This window comes from Cryptomeria japonica, chromosome 4, assembly GCF_030272615.1.
Source record: "Cryptomeria japonica chromosome 4, Sugi_1.0, whole genome shotgun sequence".
NCBI lineage: Eukaryota > Viridiplantae > Streptophyta > Pinopsida > Cupressales > Cupressaceae > Cryptomeria > Cryptomeria japonica.
Genome location: NC_081408.1, coordinates 264,145,068 through 264,151,067, shown reverse-complemented (window position 1 = coordinate 264,151,067; position 6,000 = coordinate 264,145,068).

Below are 6,000 nucleotides of genomic sequence, written 5' to 3'. Positions count from 1 at the left end.
CTGACACGCTAAAATGTGAAATTCGCAAGCAAAAAATCTAAAACGTGACCAAAATCGACAAAACAAAAAGCAAAAAGCACAAAAATAGGATGACTTACAGGTGGACCATACATAGCGGGCCTCCGGTATTGATGAACGCGCTCGAATTGGTGCGAAGCATAAGGAACTGGCATCTTGTCACTCTCCAAATGTCACTCTCACAAAAAGTCAAATGGGTGCAAATGATACAAATAAAATCACTTTTTACCTTTTTATAGGGCAAAAGTAAATTAGGGTTAGTAGGTGTAAAGCGGAAAATCGCGATCGAACCCTAGTTGCTCTCCCCTCTTCCAACTGCGAGGAGAGAGAAGGGAGAGTCTCTAGGGTTGATGGTTTTCACTTAGGGGAGAGACTTTACATTCAAAAGAGGGGTTGAAACCCACAAGATCCAATCCCACACAAGGCAAGATTGGATGCTAAATGTGTTTCAAGGGTTAAGAAAGCAAGGCTACCCTCTTTTGTAAAGAATGTTGATAGAAGAATTAAGCTAGGAATGCATAGAAAGTGACAAAGATTCGCTTATAAACTGAGATAGGGATATAGGATGAAGCTGCGGACCTGGAATTAGTAGTAAAATGTTGATACAGCGCTGTCCTGCAAATTTGAGCAAAAGTTGTCGGGACGATGGCGCTCGGCGTGCACACGGTCCTCCGAAAAATCCGCGAAACGAAGGGGGATCTGTTCATCTCTGCACAAGGATTCCAGATCTTCAATTTCAGCCGCGTACCTGCAACCTACACACAGAAAAGCGAAGACAATTGGGGGGTTAGGGATTAGGGGTTTGCCTTTAGGTCAAACCCCGGTTTTGGAATTAACCAAGAAATGAGAAATGCTGTAAATGTAATGTAAAACAAGCACTAATACCTTGTTGTAAGGATGTTTGTATCCTTATGTGCGAAGGTATAGATGTTGTTGTTTGTTGTATGTTGTATGTTGTATGTTGTATGTAGCATGTAGTATGTGATCTCCTCTTCAATGGTTGAATCCTTGTCTTGAATGCAACACTTAGCCTTGAATGGAGACTTAGAATGATCAATTGCTTGAAGGAATGCTTGAATGCTTGAGTATAGTTTCCACGCTTTTTCCATCATATCGAATGAAAGAGGAGAATGTAGTTTATATACTTGTCAATTAGGGCTGATAGACTGATTTTCCTGACCTTAGGCCGACCAGGAAAGATAATTTTCCAATTTGCAAACATAAAGACCCGAAGTCCAAAAGAGACCGGGCCCAAAATAGGACCCAGGGACCAGGGCGTTGGGCGCTCTGGTCCCACCTCCCGGGACAGCAAGGTGCAAAGGAGGTTCAGGCCAGGGTGCAAGAAAATGCAGTTTTTGGTGTCATAATTAGGTTTCGGGGTCTCCATTCAGGTTGCATGTTGCGTCGCCATCGTGAAGACCGAAATGCAGTCGAAATTGCAAGTGTCGCAATTTTAGGACGCTACAGTAGGTGGGCCATGTATTTTGCTTGTTCTCTCGCTTTTAACCCTAACAAACATCATTTTCAGGAGATGAATCAATTAACATGCATTAAACACAGATAAAATTTCAAAATGTGATAAAATCAAAAACAATTATCAACTCAACAAAATTTTCAATTTTTTTGATTCATCGCCCGAGGGGGCATTATCAATATCATTTATCAAATATGGGGCACGACATCGACATCTCGACATATGACATCACATCGATCAAATTTTGGCGACACATCAAATTTTTCTTTGAATTAACATGTGCACACGCGTCACTTCAAAGAGGGGCAAAATGTAGACGTATAAAAATGACCACTTTCCTAAGTGAATATTTAATATTCATTTAAACCTCATTCCTCTTTTTATTTAAATTTTATTTAATTAAATTATTCATAGTCATCTATTTGATTAAATAAGTTATTCAATTTATTTAATTAAATTCACCTAAGCCTTTCATATCCTTTAATTAGATAAATCACTTTATTTAATTAAGTTCCCTTTCTCCCCTTTTAATTAAATTTACATTTAATTAAATTGCTCATGGCAAATAAATAAATCTAATTTATTTAAATCCCCCACTTGCATCTATTTAGTTGAAATAAAGCAATTTATTTTAATTAAAATTACCTCCATCCACTTGCATTCTCCTACATGTCCCACTTGCCTCTATAACCCCCCTTCTAGATTCTTCTAATCACTTCTAAATTAGCCTAACCCATCCCCTAAATATTGTCACATCCCTAAGCAAAGGGAAGTCACTTCTCAAACCCTCAAAGTCTTTGGAAACCATTAAAGGCTTTATGTCTTCAACAAGTTAACCTTGAAAGTCTTCCAAACTATTAATGGTTAACTCAACCCTCTTGCATGATTAGAGACTTTCTGTCTAACTCAACTCTCATCTAACCCAAGGGTCTCATCAAGAATTCATGGCTTTATCCTTGGTTATTCCTTTAACCCTTGCACAAGAGTTTATCCTTTGGGTAAAAGCTTTATCCAATGGATAACCTTAACCTAACCTCAACCCTTATCTCCTAAGGTAACCATGAGGTCTTCTCAAGCATTTAATGCTTTTTACATCTCCTCTCAAGTAGTCTTATGTTGACAATTGTCACCATTTCATTGGTGAGAATTGTAAACATGGATTGATGGGTTTCAATCCCGGCCCTTGATAAGATCATCCAATCCTGACCATTCATTGCCATGTTTTTCCTATAAATAGAGCTCTCATTCCTCCATTTCATATCCAAGTCTTTAGTATCAAACTTATAGACATTTTACTCATAATCCAAGTTTCATGCATCTAATATATACTCATTTTTATAAAGCATTTAGTCTCTCTTTGAATAGAAATAATCTAATAAACATTTTAGAAGTATTTTTATTATCATAACAATCATATTTAGCTAGTGTATCATGTTAGGATAGTTCTTTTAGTAATCCTTTCATCTTATCATCATATACATGCTATTTTAATTCATACTTGTTAATATCATGCACATTTAGGATTGCATTCATGTTAGATTGATCAGGTATCCCTCATTGTCATGATTGTCATCCCTAAGTCACTTTGCTCAGTGATCTGAGAGCAAAGGCATTAGCTTGATAGGTCTTGTGAGATAGATAACAATGGAACATCCCTTGGGAAGATGATTTATTCGATATAACTCCATAACTTGCACCAAGAGTCCCATTAGTGTGTGGACTAGTCTTGAATTCATATTTTCCGTTTCATCATGCAACTTTTCCCACACATAGTTTCAGCAAGGTGGTTGGTCTGGGTACCCATGGGGAGTGCCACCTGTGCAATACACCTACCATGCTCATCCTTTATCACTCCCCCACACCCAGCTAGCCCCAGATTACCCTTAGCCACCCCATCAAAGTTAATCTTAACCCATCCTAAAGGAGAAAATCTCCACACACAACCATCCTTTTATCCATTCTTTCACCTATTGAGTCCCAAGCTTTGGATGTTCTCAATCCCTTCTCTAAAGGTGAACCTATATAAAAGCAAGGGAGTTTCTCTCCCACAAAACCCCAAAAAACCAATATCTCATGCTCGATCAATAGTTTAACATTAGATAAGAAAACTTTTGATTTGTGTTGATTTACCTGTTGTCCCGATGCTTTGGAGTAAATTCTAATAGTCTTTATTAATTTCATTGCTTCCCTCTTATCAACCTGTCCAAAGAGCATCGTATGATCTACAAATTGTTGATGAGTGACAACTTCAACTACATTTGTAATCTTGATGTCTCTAAGAACTCCATGTTGTTGAGCTTTATAGGACAAAAAATCAAGGCGTAGAAATGTTGTAGAAGATTAGATTAATCTATTGTTTAGAGAATCCAAAATATTCTAAACATTTGCATAGGAAACTACAATCCACTTTATCATATGCTTTCCTAATATCCAATTTGATCAGCTTAGTAGGTTTCATGTTAACATGAATTGAGTGGATAACTTCTTGGGCAATAATTACTCCATCATGGATTGATCTTCCTAGAATAAACCCTATTCGTTCTTCATAAATTAGAAGAGGAAGTATTTTCTTCAATCTAATTGCTAATACTTTGGACAAAATTTTGTAGATAGTATTGTAGAGGGAGACAGGTCTGAATTCATCCAACTTTAAAGCCTTCTCTTTCTTTGGAATTAATGCAATAAAAGTATTGTTTATTTCCTTCAAAAATCTTCCTAATTTCCTCATTTCCTCTAAAGCCTCTGTCAATTCAACACCAAGAAAATTCTAGCACTTTTGAAAAAAAATCATAGGAAATTCACCTGGACCTGGTGATTTATTAGGTTGCAGTTTCTTAAGAGTTATTTCCACTTCCAAAAAAAGAGAATTTGCTTGTTAGCATTTTATTTTGCTCCTATGAGATCAATCTTGGAATATTAAACAAAAGTTCTTTTTGTGAAGAAATATCTAAGCCTTCCCAATTATTTTAGATTTCAGAGAAGGACATTGTTTGTCTTGATATTTCCTTTGAATCCTCTATCATATTACCCTAATCATCCTTAATTTTTTAGAATTTTATTAATTGCCCTTCTCTAGTTTGTGCTATTATGAAAAAAAATTGAATTCATATCTCTCTTTGAAAGCCATATTTATCTAGAATTTTGTCTTCAAAAAATATCTTCCTTAGCCAAGACCTCTTCATATTGGTTAAGAAGCTCCTTCTCTTTAAGAAATCTATTTGGATCCATTCCCTATCGAATAACTTCTTTATTCAAAGTATCCAATTCCTCCTCAACTTTTGAATTAACTAAAAAGATATTTAAGAAATTTTCCCTATTCCATTTTGAAATATTTTTCTATATTAATTTTAGTTTAGCTACAAAGCAAAATAATTGAGATCCCTCACACTGAACTTCCTTCCACCAATTTTCAATCATCTCAAAGAATCTCGGATCCTTCATCCATATTTTATCAAACTTAAATGGCAATTTAAAGGTTTTTTCTCTCCCATAATATCCAGCTGAATAGGAAAATGATATGAGCCCAAAGATGGTAAAATATGTGATTTAAATAGAAAAGGAAATATGGAAAGATCTCCTCTAAAGAAGAACCTATCCAATTTTTCTACAATGTTGTTGAATCCTAATCTTCTATTATTCCATGTGAAAATGCCATTCTTTGTTTCTATTTCCATTAAGTTATTTCTAGCTTCCCAGCTCTTGAAGTCTAATTGAGACTGAGATTCTCTTTGAATGCCCCCACTCTTCTCTAAAAGGTGAAGAATTGCATTGAAGTCACCTCCAAGAACTATGTTTTCCAAAGGGACTGATTGAAGGACCTTATCCAAGCCCCTCCATAATTCTAGCTTTGGATTGTTGTAAATTGGCCCATAAACATTTATAATTATTATGTTGACATCTCCAATGTTATTTCTTAAGGAGCCACCAATCCAATGTCTACTGATTGTTGTTTCCACAAAATATACTCTTCTTGGATTCTAAAAGAGAGCCATAATACCTAAGGAGCCTACTGATTCAACAAATTCAAACTCCCAAAATCCTAATTTGTTTTTAAAATATGTCATCTAATCTCCATTCAGCTTGGTCTCTTGAAGCAAAACTATATCTACTTTTGAAAATTTTACACAATGCTTAGCCAAATACTGTTTGTTAGGAGCATTTAATCCCCTAATGTTCCATGATAGAATCTTCATTGATTCAAGGGGAGGGGCTTCCCCATTCCTGTGTTCCATAGGGTTGATATCTTATGTTGATCTTTAGCTTCACCATCTAATTTCCTTAGTTCTAACAATGATTTCCTTCCTCTCCTACTTCCAAGAGACTAACCACAATCTGCTTTTACCTTATTCAGAATATTTCCTTATAGACCTAAGGAATCTATATCTTTAGGGCATTCAATATCCTTTAATTGTTCTATATCAACCCTTAATATTCCAATGTCCTACTCCTCTGGCTCTTCAAAATTTAGTATTTTTTGAATAAGATTTTTCTTTTCAATATGAGATTCT